Source organism: Psammomys obesus, unplaced genomic scaffold (assembly GCF_907164565.1).
Source record: "Psammomys obesus unplaced genomic scaffold, mPsaObe1.curated_primary_1811, whole genome shotgun sequence".
NCBI classification, from domain to species: Eukaryota; Metazoa; Chordata; class Mammalia; order Rodentia; family Muridae; genus Psammomys; species Psammomys obesus.
In genome coordinates, this window is record NW_026596051.1 from 517,915 (window position 1) to 531,757 (window position 13,843).

Here is a 13,843-nt window from a genome sequence, read left to right on the forward strand (position 1 = left end):
TGCTCCTTTTAGTGGCCCCTTGGGGCCTCAGAGTGTCTGGGGTCATTTCAGGGTCTCAGGAATGATCTCAAGAGTCTATGCCCCACTCATACATTATGACACCGGGAAGGGTTCATCTGGGGACATGGTCTACCCCCTCACTCCTGATCCAGGTCTTTGAGGTCCCAGACTGGTTGTTGATTTGGACTAGCTCCCTGCCTGGGCCTCCTAGAGGTTATCACAGGCTCGCTTTATTATTTCTTTTCCAGAGAAGTTATGCTACTAACCATTCAGCTGTTGATAGTCAGGGCTGAGCAGAGACATGGCCTTTCTCCTCTCTGCCCCCTGCTGATGTACAGGTGGGCACAGCAGCCACACCTGCACCCTTTAAGCAGAAGTTTAAATAAAAATGGTTAAGTTTAATCGAAAAGTCAAGGTGACGGAGAATTTTTAGCATATTTCAATAGGTAGAGCATTAGTTTGAAAAATTTGAAGTCTTTGTTGAGTATTTTTGGATGGGTGAGCTGTTTTAAGCTTGACCTCTTCGAATATCCAAGAGAAGATTTACTTCTCTTGGTCTCCACCATATCCGTAGTTAAGATGGGTCTCTCCTCATTACTGTAATCTAGACACGCCTCACACCCATGCCAGAGGTTCATTTCCCTAGTGATCCTAGATCTCTCAAATTGACAATTGCCATTAATCTTTACAACTCGGGGGCTCTTGACTTTGCCACTACTGACCTTTTGAGTCAAAGAGTCCTTCACTGGGGTAGGATGACATCAGTACATTGTTTGGTAGCAGCTCTGACCTTTATCTGTTGCTTCAGGGTTTACCTACCCCTAACTTGGGACAGCCAAAAACACTTCAAAGTTTGGCTGCAACTGACCTTGAAGGAGGACCACAGCTGAAAGCTACTTGCTTATGGGTGCTACCTAGGCCTTGTCCGCACTAAGGGCAGTCTGCTTCACAAGGGTGTTTTTCACTGTGCTGACAACCTTCTGATCAGTTGTTGTCTTGGATGGCATTTGAAAACAAGCACTCCCACAAACACACCCGTGGACAGTAAACTGCTTGGGGAGCTTGTTTTAAGGGTTATTCGTACTTGGAGTAGTATCATGGGAGAATGTTTTAAGCATCTTAAGAAGTAAAACATTAGTTAACTCTCCAACAGCAACACAGAGGGTGATATAGCTGAATACATGTCATATAATCAGATTTTAAAACTCTACCTCATCAATTGATGATGATAATGTACTTGGGTACTGCCCATGTTGTTAACCTCAGCAATCAAAATGAGGTAATTATACTAATTACAAGCGTCTCAAAATCCAGCTCAGTGTCCTTGTGCCGGAGAGGTAAGCTGTACCACAGCTGCTTCGTAAGGCTCTAACGCCCCATAAAGGCCCCAGAAGCTCATTTCCGGCCCAGTAGTCACTGTGCCAGGGAAAGGAGAGGTAGAGGTGAGTCCGTGGGCAGACTGATGGCCTTTCACTCAGGAATGGCTACACGTGCTGGAAAGAGTTACAAGTGGCTGGCTGGGCCCGATGGTCTGGAACTAGAGATATAAGTGCCCTGGAGCTCAGTGAACTGTGACTGTACAAAGTGTTCTGGATGACGTACCTGGTCATCTTCTACTACAGCTGGGCTGCTGAGAGGACGTTAGAGAAAGACTCAGGAAGTGCACCATTACTTTGGAGACAGACCTCTCTATTGATAAGCTGAGGTAACATTTCAAAGAACTACTGGGAGCCATATTTTAAGCCCAGCTATCTTGATCTAAATTGGCCAGGCTAAGTGAATAAAATGTGGTGACGCTGAGTCTGGTCATGGAAAGGAGAAGCTCGTTATTGAACTGGAAAAGGATATGATGTCAAATGTAGTTCATATGTAGGTGCAATGACTGGAAACATGGATAAGGGTAGAGAGCTTTGTTCTGCTTGAGAAAAAAAGGGAGGGAAAGATTAAAAAAGCTAATAGATCTTAAAAATCATGACATCGATTGCTTGGAAGAATTATACTCATGGTGGCCTTGAGTTTTCCCATTCTCTGACCTAAAAAAAGATAGCCCACTCTCCAAATATGCTACTCCATAATAATTGGACTATTACAATAACACGCATTACCTCAGTAGCCAATGACATGCCATGTCTAAAATATCACTCACTATTGGATTATTATAGCAATAGAAAAAATGACAAAGTGCATCAGAATAGTGAATGGGCAAATAGGCCCAAGTGTAGCAAAACAAAGGACAGACATTTGGCAAAGCTATGGAAAGCCTGGGAAAGCTTATGTGGTATAAAAATAATCACAGACCTTACAGACTAAACAATACACTCACTCCAACTAATTACTATCTTACACTGAGTGACTTAGTGAAGATAAGTTGATGGGAATAATTGACAAATGCCCACAAAAATTAAATCATCACTCAAAGCATTACTTAAATAGAAGGAACTTTAGGATTTAAAAAAAAAAATTAAGATAAGTAATTCCAGGAAAACCAAACAGAATGTTCTTGGATTTGGCACCAATTAGCTCTCCCTGAAAGCATTGCTCGAATAAGATGTGTGACTGAATTGCTGGCAAATGTTTGCAGACTTTCTAGTATCTAAGGGCTGCAGCATTGTGGTTAAAATGTGACCAAAGTCAGCAAAAGAACCACAGAAGTAGTCACCTACCGTCTTCCCTCACGAGGAAGTCACTGCAGACATCCAATGACAAGATATTCGGCGGCACAGGCTCTGACTGGCAAGCATGCCAGCCTCCTAAGCACCTGGTACTGCATGCTTGGAGGTACTGAAGGATGTTCTTTGCATTCACCACATCAGCCAGACAGAAAAGCTGGCTTGCAACATCTGGAAACAGCTGCCTGTTTTTATTGAAAGACAATGAAATTTCAAATTCTGCTAAATGTAACCTGCTAATAGACTTACTCATCATCTACAAATTATTGGCAGACACCCGGGCTGAGACTACCACATATTGTCGGGAAAGTCAGGTCACAATTAATAAATGGAAAGGTTGCTATAATTTGGACAAAAACATAACAAGCAGATTCTCAAATGGGCTAGTGACAGAGAAGGTGATCAAAAACGTTTGGGATAATAACTAGTTATTAGCCTGTGATAGGGCCTGAGTGTTCTTGGCCTATCATTCTGCTCTTGAGGGGTTTTTCTTTAGGGAAAAGCTTGAGCCACCTAGATCCAGAATACCATCCATAGACATGACCTAGAAACTCAAGTGAGTGCATCAGAGATTGCTGGGTGCTCATTAACTCATTTACTCTTCTTACTGAATCTACGATTTCTTCATTCTCTGTATTCTAGTCAGAGGGATATGAAGAACCCTGAAGTATGGTTTCTAGCTCTGACTCATGAAATCCTCCTGCTTGAATCTCATGAACCCCGTTATGTTCACTTCCTAGAATGATGCTGACTTCCATGACGGCTTTGGAAGTTGCACGCTGACAAAAATAGAACCTGAGCATAGAAAGAGCATGTCCATTGATTTATTTTTTCTTTGAAACCAGCCACCCGGCCTGAAAAGCTACTCTGAAGTGTTCTCTTGAGCTTATTATTTCAAACTAAACTAATTTTGGATATGTTCATCACAAAATTTATCCTTATCTTCGCTTCTATGGCTGTTTAACAGGCTGCTAAGCAGCCAGCTATCCTTTGCCAGAATTCAGAACTAAAAGATGGTCACCATGGTCAGATGGAAACAGATGATTGGCTTTAACAACAACAACTGCAGCCTGTGGACATGCTATAAGCCCTCACACCCACTCTTGGCCCTGGGGATTGACATTGCTTAGGCATATGCCCTCATTGCTCTGATCCAAAGAAGAGAAGAAAAAAAAAAAAAACAGAATTCTTAGCATTCATAGTTCTCTCTTAACTTATACGTATGACTGATAACTTTCATATTTTATCTGCAGACACGAGAAATTACGTATGATCTAATGGGCCCATTACTTGCTTTTGCAACCCACATTACTGGCACGAACTCTCTAAGCACCCTGGGTTTATTTCTGTTCAGTGCACACTTTCTCCATTCCAGAAAGCTACAGGTTGCTGGAGGCCTGTTTTCAGAGCCATGAGAAAGGTCACATGACCCCAGTTTGTAAACCCAGCTTGGATGTATCTCTGGAAATTAAGAGGTGGCATTTCCAGGTCAGGGTTGCCTCCCCAGCTTGCCTCATCTGTCTGGCCTGGGTGCAGAAGGTACCGCTGTTGTCCCGTAGAGCATTTCCCATCACGGTTATGAGTGATTTGGGTCATCAGGCCAATTGCAAATTGGCTATTAATAAGGCTTCAAAATCAGAATAGGTGATGACACGTGTCACCCCATCTCATAAAGAATGCAAATTTGATCTTTTATACTTATTAAAGGATCCACTGATTTACAAATCCTCTAGGTCTTTGTTTTGTTGCCAAGTGGGATGAACCATGATTACAGCTTTCAACAGGGGGAAAAGCACATTCAAATTAAAGGCTGTATTGCTAAAGCCATGAGTGTTTCAGGGACACTCTTTTGGTCTATTATAATTTTTCTTGTGGACTGAATCCAGAAAGGTCAGAACTAAACAGTACTTACTATAGTTTAAGACCAGACCTCAGGACCAAGATTACTTCATAAGTCATATTGTGTGCATGAGTAACTCTGAGCATTTTCTAGCTTCAAAAGTGCAGTGCTGTAGCTATTGAGCAGAGTAAGAAACTTAGAGATGATGTTCGATTGGTCTGGGTTATCAGTGACCACAAGTGTATCCAGATGATAAATGATATTCCATTCTGATGACTGAACTACAGTTAGGAAATTGAAATGTTTTGCATGCAGAGGGCAAATGGGAGAAGCTTATATACTGGTGTTATAGAAGAGCTGGCCATTCAGATTTGAAATAAAATAAAATAGAATAAAACATTAATTTAATATTATTTTCATTAACAACAGACTTAAAATTTCAAGGTACTTTATATTAGAGGCATGGTAAATTTTACGTCTACCTATTAGTTATTCTATTTATCTGAGCCAAACAACAATTCTGAGAGGTATGAGAAAAGGGAGTATTTTTAACAAATGAAGCCCCAAAATATACTGGTACCTTTTGAGAAGTACAGAAGAGGTCAGGTGGGCCAACATAGACCTCCAGGCCTCCAGGCAACTTCAGAGAGTTCTGGGAAAATAACTGTGCAGACCCTCCATGAGTTGCAGTGGCAAGAATCTTTCTGTCTTACAGCAGGTGAGTCAATGAAATTCTGCGATTTGTCCTCTTGTAAAGACTGTAAAATTGAATGCCAATTAAATCAAACACTTAGAAAGTGACCTGTGCTCATGATTACAAGACTAGGTCTGGACATAGAAAAACATGACTATTTCCACACAGTTTTATAGCTGAGTTGGGCCTAGAGAAGGTATTAAAATGTTTACAATTAGCTGAATACATGTTGGGGATGATGAGCTAAGAAGTGTGACATCTAACGATACTGTGGTGTGGAAAGGTTGGGTCAATAAAAATAGCTAATTAAGATTATGTTTGACATTGAGGTGTGTCTCACTTTTTCTTAGTGTCCATAGCAGATTCTATAGAAGCCAGGTTTTGTCTGGGTTGGGAAGTAATAGAGCGTTAGGTAGAATAGAATAACAGCAAGAGGCATGGGGCATCTGTGTGTTGAAATCCCATTTGGACCAACATGATGTGATATTTCATTTATTAATTTTAAATGATTAAAGCAGTAGTTATTATTGTGATTGAATAAACAGAAATGTCACAAGGGCATATTATGCACAGGAAGATAAGCAAAACGGGTCAGGCTGTGACCAGTTTGAGAATTATAATTGAGGGAAGAAAGTCAATCGTCAATGTGGCCACTGAGCTCACCCTGTGTACCTTTTTGCCCTGGTTAGAAAATTGTGCCATGTTGTCTCTTAACCACAGTAAAGCATTGGTTTCTATACCTCACAGCTCTGCTTCATGTGTTCATTCAGGAGCTATAATTCTCGACACCTGACACAATTGGGAGATTGGGAAGCTCAAAAAGAGCTCAATAGAGCTCATGTTCACTTTGTTGTAAAGTGATTCATGAGTCCAGATCAATCTGAGCTATGGAAAAGTGAAATAATAATAGAACATAGAATTTATAGGACTCCTTCACTCTCCCAAGAGGATGAGATGTTTGCATGTGCTCGATTTGATTTAGGTTAATATTCTTTCCATTAGCTGATGCAGTGGAGGAATCCCATTTCAGAGAGGAGGGACCAGGCACAGAGAGGTGGGTGAGGTCACCACGACACACCAGAATCAGAGCATCTCATTTGCCAGCTACTTTCCCATAAATTCTGATGGTGCTGGTGCTATGGAATTACCCTCACAGCATCCTAAACACTGCACTATACACAGCTCAACTCTTGTCTGATTCTGCATGCTATTACAAGCTCTGCCAAATGTGTATGTTTTCACATAAAGATTTCGGAGAACAGGGATTAAAGAATTCCTTTAGAAGTCTAGGAAATCATTACTGTCTACTGGAAGGGACAATGCCTCGCCTAATTGGTGTTCTGCCCCTTTGGAAAAGCTGAGGAGTCAGTAGCAAAGGCTTAGTTAAAGCGTAAAAGAAATACAAGCAGAGCAATAAGCCACCTGCCATGGCTGGGGGGTGCAAGGGCAGTAAATCCAGGAGGTGGTTTTCATGTACAGTGTATAATTTGGGCCCTGACAGAGCTCAGATGAGGAATAGGTCTATATAACTATTGATCCACAGAGCTATCAGGGACATCATTTAAGCTGATGGCTTGTGCTGGTCCCTTAGGATGTGGAGTCAGCTTTAACCTGCGAGGAGAAAAAATTAAAGGTAAATGAAAAGAAAAGGGAAAGTCTTCCATACTTCCCCCTTTAATCAGAAACACTTCTAAATGACCTTGGTTTTCAGCTACCATGCTGTTAGTCTATTCACTTGTTTACTTATCTAATTATATCGAGGGATGCCTACCACTTAACATCCCATTAGGTGCTTACAAATATGTCACCTACACCTACTCCTTGACAGTGATTATAGCCTACAAGACAAAGAGAAAAGGCTACACTGGTCACAGTCAGTGACACCCACAGGACAATGAGTCTCCCAGGGGTCGAGGTAGGGCATGGGGAATGGAGACAGAGACTCCAAGATGAATTAGTACTCTGGCTCCTTTCCTGGAGTCTTTCTGTATCTGGAATGGCAGATGCAACTATGCTTCTGGCCTTTCTTTGATCTGAAGTTGCAGGTCCTTAAGCTACTGGGCCTATTCCTAAGCCTTGACTATGTCTTCACATTAATCCTATCTTGGTCTCATCTGCTTTCCTCCTAACCCTCATGCTGGGCCACTGAATGGATATGCTGCTTCCCCACCCATGGGTCCTTTTTCTGGTTTCTAAAGGTGTGACCGTGCAGTGGCTTTTCTGTTGGTGGCTTTGCTTCAAGCGTCACTCTGGCCTACTTGCCTGGCATTGCTGCTCTAACTGGAGGGATTTGTACCCCTTTGACCACAATTAAGACTGCTCTTCCAGTTATCTTTCTTTGAGCTCCGTGGGTAGATAGTGTACTGGGTCCTGGCCATGATCCAGAAAATACAGTGGATGCTTTCAAAGGGGTAATGCCTCTTCTGACTTCACACCTCACCAAAGGGTTAGAGCTACACACACTTAGAGGCTAAAAGGATAAAATACCTACGCAAATTCACGGCTGGTATTGTTCATTTCTTCCGTCCACTCAGATAATTTGTAATCAATCCACGGTCATTATTCACTGTTGGTGGGAAATAAGCTGCTGTATATTATGCCTATTGACGTGCGTACCCCTGAATGGCTCACAGTCCTTGAAGGTCAGAACAGTCTCACAAAATTTATTATTCTTCCAATATGTACCTGCAATGAATATTTGGGGCCATTTCATGCAGACAATTTATGAATTGAAATAAAAATGTTTTATATCATACATCATCTACAGAGGGAACTCTCTGCTCCTATCAGAGCCCTGACCCTGTGTACTCTTGGTTTTTTATCTAATTCTCCGACTTCAGGCCTCAGAGTCTTGTCTGGGATTAGCAGTTCTCAACCCACATAATTTCAGTGACCTCTCCACATATAAAGACTGAGCCCATCTTACCTCATCTTATCCAAGTACATAACGGATACTTACACATGGTTGGCGTCATATGACTGTTTTCATCAAAAAACGCTCAGCTACCTGCCCATCTAAACCTAATTATGTATCAGTGTCCTTACCTTCAAAAACCCATCTCTGTTACCTACCATCACCCACTCTGGCCTCTTACCCCAGATCCCTGGCTTCAGCTTGTTTTCTGTATCCCAATATTTATCCTGTGTTAGAATGAGCCTTCTCAAACACAACTAATTAATCCATGTGTCTAACCCTAATATCAGTGAACACCTTCTGTGCAGAAAGCACCACATAGGCAATGATGGATAGAGCAGAGTAGATTATCAACTACAGTATCCAAGAAAACCTCCAAGTACCTGAGTAGAAAAATGATGAGACCCTCAGTAGTATCTATAGAAAGAATAAGGACATTCAGATCACTGGGGAAATGGTGTGTAGTTATATGGTATGCAGGATCAGGCACACTCACGCACAAATGTATGTATTAGTAAGAAGCTGTAGGGATTTACTTACGCTAACTTAACATGCACCACACTCTGACTTATCAACGGGGGAAGCAGGGTGTAGTTGGCATAATTTCTGTCCAGCTTTGTACAGATTTTCCCATCCCTGTCCAGATCGAGTGGCCATTGCCTTTCCGTTTGTGCTGTACATGGCATCTAGCTGTGGTTATAGGCTTATATCTGAAGGCTCCTTCCAGGAACCTTATTTGGATAAACCATGATGGTCTGCCTTGGCTAAATTCCTGGCAGCTGTCTCCTGGCCGGGGCCTTGACTGGACTTAACTTGTTCTTCTAATAGGAAAATAAAAAAAGGCTAACTATAGAAATTTAGCTGTACACCTGAAATTTTCTCATCTGTTGTGGCAATAAGGGCATGCTCATCGTCATTCATATTGGGTCTATGAGAATGAAATGGCTTGAAATTGTGGCAGGGTACAAAATTGGAAGGCCTTGGGATGCATGGGAAGAAGATGAAAGCAGAAACATGGATATAAAACTTGTTATTCTGAGGTATCAGGAGAATAACCAGTTTAACTCCTGAGAGGGGAGGTTACAACAGGCAAATAGACTTCAGAGCAGAGACTTCAGACATGAGACCTGCATATTCTTCTTCAGCCAAAAATAGCTTCAGAGGGAAAGACAATAAAATGACCAATAATCATGACATCACTGACATAATGGAGATTTTGAAAATCCCCAGTAGATTCCACCTCCTTAAAATTGTGGTGGGACAGAGCTTAGGAGAGTTAACACTGCTCAGTGTGACAAGCTGTGTCAATGTGGTTCCTGTTTGAAAGTGAAAATGAGCTGTTTCTTTCACTTCTTCCGAATGGGGTAGAAAATATCACCTTCACCAGCTCTTGCGCAGCATAATCAAAACCATGTTCATTTGACTTCAGATAAAGTACCACATTTGGCAGAAATGCTACAACCGGGGCTGAATTTGGTGGCACCTGTTTGATGTCCTCTGGGAGATGTCTGAATTTTTGGAGGGGTCAGACTGGTGAGTTAAATGGAAAAAATGAAATAGACCGCCCTTGAGGTCATGATGAGATCTTAAGTTTTCTTTAGTTATTGTGCTTTTTGAGTCTCATGTATCCTAGGTTGGGCTCAGACTTGTTACACGAATGACACTGGCCTTAAATTTCTTATTTCCTTCTTTCCATCTCTGGAGGGCGGGGCTTACAGGCATGTGCCACCACAGCCAGCTCATACTGAGACAGTTAAAGGCAGTATTAATCGCTTCCATTTTTTTTCCTGGGGTACAGTAGTGTGTTTTATTTGTAAAATCTAGCTGGGAAAGCACGGTGTCTGAGGCTTCTACTTGAGCTTCATCACAACAGTGGCTCTTACTATAAAGGACCTAAGAATTTTGCAAGCAAGCAGCTTTGTCCATTGCAATAAACCTATGATGGTTTATGTGAGGCCAGATGGATTTGTGGTCACTCACATATCTGTTCCTGTTGTGGATGGGACTTAGTATGTTTTTTATTAGTGGGTCCCTTTAAGTAACTCATCTTTTAAAAGTATGTTTCTTATCTATTCTTTGAAAATGTACGTGTGCAATGTTTTTTGATAATATCTTCTTTCCACTCTGCTTCCAAATCCAAATAGACTCACCTTTCTCCCTCCCAATTTCATGTTCTCCTTTTGTAACCTAACTAGTCCAATTAGTGTCGCTAGCATGTGTGTGAGTATAGGGCTAGCCACTGCAACATAGGTCATCTGCCTGAGACCACATTCTTAAAGAAAACGGACTCTCCTCCACCAGCTATCGATAGCCAATAGTTCCTCAACTAGGAGTGGAGCTTGAGAGTCCGTTTCCCATCCATGCTGCTCTCTAAAATACATAGTCTTTTAAATTTATTATTCAAGAGTGTCACGCATACATAGCTATATTTAAAACATATTTACCTATCATTCCCTTTCCCAGATCTTCCTGTGCCCTCCACATTCCTTTCTACCTTCACATTCGCTTTGTTTTTAAATTGAGTGATCTACTGAGTCCAGTAAATACTGTCCATACACACACACCACACACACACACACACACACACACACACACACACACACACATACACACATACACACACACACACAGGCATGGGGCTATTTACTGGAGCATGGTCAACCTACATCTAATAAACCTGACTCTTCTTGCTCTACCAGCCATCAACCATCCACAGCGCCTTAGCTAGGAGTCGGGAATGTTGATTGGCTTAATTTTGTTCAGGTCTTGTGCAATCATGTTTAGAAGATGTTTCACCACGGTTGTTTCTGACCACTCTCTCTCACAGTTTTTGCCCACTTTTCAGTGATGTTTCCTGAGCCTCTGGGAAGAGAGTATGGTATAGATGGCCCATTTTATCGCTGGGCACTCCAAAGATATTTGTTCTCTGCGCTTTGATCAGTTGTGAGTTAACTTCTGCCCAGTGTACAAAGATGCTTCTCTGATGAAGACTGAGGGCTAAACTAATCTACAGGTATAGAGACAGAAGGCAGTTTGATACTGTCAGTCTAGCAAAATAGTAGTAGCTTCACCCCCTTCCTACCACCAAGGCCTATCAGCTCCCTAGCCACAGCTTCTTTGCTAGATTTGTAATGCCAAGCATGAATTTTCTCCTGTAGGTAGGCCTTAAATCTAATCAGAAGGCAATTGATTATATCCATAATATTCATGCCATAATTGCACCTACAAGCATATCTTATCAGATCTATTGTTGTCATAGTTTGCATGATTCACATGAGGCTAGGACTGTTGGTTATTTTTTTTCTCTCTCTCTAGCAGCTTTCATGGCATCTTTCAGTAGTGTGAAACCCAGCCAGCATGGAAGAAGCTTCTAAGTCACACAGCATCAGCTTGCTTTCTCCACGTCCTACGATAAAGCATGTGGTGTCTTCAGGAGTAGGGTTCTACCATCAAGTTCTGCTGGGTGCTCAAGAGCAAAGTCAACTGCCTGCATTATTCAGGGCTCTCTAGGACTCACCAGCCACCAATTTAAGGAGAAGAGACATTTTATTTGGTAACTGGACCCTTTATTTGGCAACTTAGGATTTCAGTTGCTATGATGAGCACTATGACCAAAGGCAACTTGGGAGGAAAGGGTTCTTTCATCTTAAGCATATAGTCTATCATTCATGGGAGTCAGGGCAAGGACTCAAGGAAGGAACCTGGGGGTGGAAACTAATCCAGAGGCCATGGAGGAGTGATAATTGACCTGATCCTCCTGGCTTGCTCAGTTTGCTTTCTTACACACCCAGAGCCACCTGAGCTGGGACAGCATCTCCTACAGTGAGCTGGATCCTTCCATACCAGTCATCAATAAAAAAAAATGCCCTAAAGGCCAATGCAGTGGGGACATTTTCTCAAGTGATATTTTCTCTTCCCAAATGATTCTAGCTTGTGTTAGGTTGATAAAATACTAGCCAGCACAGGAACCTATAGCTTCTGGAGAAAAGCACTATTTCTCATGCTAGATAATCACACTTACCCTCCAACCCCCCCCCTCCCTGTGTGTGTGTGTGTGTGTGTGTGTTTGTGTGTATGTTAGGATGTTTACAAAATAGGTTTTATACAGCCTTTAAAAATGTTCTTAGTGGAGAATATGCCCTGGATGACCCCTTCCCGGCCTCACATGGTTGGCAGAGCAAGCCTGAGGTAGACTTCCAGTGCCAGAAGGCCCAGGTTGACATACTACTCATGAGTTGACTTGAGATACCCAGAGGCCCCAGGTGCCACTAAGATGAACAAGTAAGTGCGGGAGAGATGGAAGAGAAAGAGAAACAGAATGGTGTGTGCACACTGAAGGGAGGTAGAACTAAAGAGTAGAAAGTAGTGAGGAACAGCCTGATGTAAGTAGCCAGTGATGCCTCCTGGTCATGGACTGTGCTACTGCCAAGGACCATGTCTGGGTCTATGCCTTTGCAGCAGTGGGGGTCAGTCACCACCAAAGGCCAGATGGATGTCCCTGGTCTGGGCTGCTTCCTGGGGCCATGTTGATGTTTGAGGGCTGTATAGAGCTGGCCCTACCCCTTGCCTGGTTATTGTGGCCCCAAGGGCGTGGGAGCAGGAGAACTGGCCCTGCCCCACTTACTGGCCTGCTCAGAAGAGCTGGTCCCATCCCTCACCTGGGCAGAATAGTAGAGCTGACATTGGTGGCAAATGTGCGGATGAGCCAGCCCCAAGGGTATGAGTACAGGAGAGCTGGCTTTACCCCTTGCCAGCTGTGGCAATGGGTAAACTGGGGGTTGGGAGGAGCAGTGCTAGAGAGCTCTCCCTGATGCTGTGGGTATGGGAGAGTTGGCAAGTTGACCAGCTCAGCTTCCCTCAGGCCCAGATCCAGTACTTTTAGTTGGCCCACCCCAACATCTACCCCATCTATGAGCTGCTGGACCACATGAAGAGGCAGGTCCTGTAGAACCAAAGTTGCAGAATCTCCATTGACACAGGGCAACAACAGGATATACAAGAAGAGTCCTGGTAAGAATCCTGTACTGATGGTGTAGCAGAAGCCAGAGGCCTCAACCAGACCAATGAGTCGCTGCAATGAATATTTGCAAGTAAAGATGTGTGGACCAAGGGTACACTGTGTGGCACACTGTGATACACGACAGCTTCTACAGTGAGATTTTGTTTGCTTATTTTTTTATTTTCTTTTTAGCGGAGAGGTTGCAAGGGTAGAAGGCAGATACAAAGGGACAAGGAGATGAGTAGGACTGGGTGCAAGATGTTAATTTTACAAAGGATCAATAAAAAGTATTTTTTAAAACAGGGTTCTTAGTGTTGTTTATCCATCCCTCTCTCCCTTCTCACATTGCTCTTAGTGTGTGTGGCCAGATATCAAGTCACCCCTTGTGCTCCACTGTCCCAGAGAAGATGGTTTATATACTTTCCTCAGTGTTACCAGAGTAAGGGGCCATGGATCTCACTGGAGAGGGATTGGCACAATTATGGTTAATTATATTTATTCGTCTTGGTGGTACAGGGTTTTTTTTTTTTTTTGCCTTTTGAGTCTCAACCTCTATTTCTGAGTGGCTTCTGACTTAAAGACAAAATCTGGGGACTTTATATGTCTGAAAGTGAACATGGGAGCCATGCCTTTTCCTGAGTTTTCCACTCCCAGCTTCCTGATACCCACCCATAATTTCCGATGATGCCCTCACTGATTGGCTGCTTGTGTCTCCTTCCCCTAGCTT

At 42.7% G+C, this 13,843-nt stretch overlaps 1 pseudogene; it reads right to left on the reverse strand.

The window, feature by feature from the left end:
- Positions 1-249: 249 nt before the first annotated feature.
- On the reverse strand, positions 250-375 carry LOC129689219 (small nucleolar RNA SNORA17; annotated as a pseudogene).
- Positions 376-13,843: the final 13,468 nt, after the last annotated feature.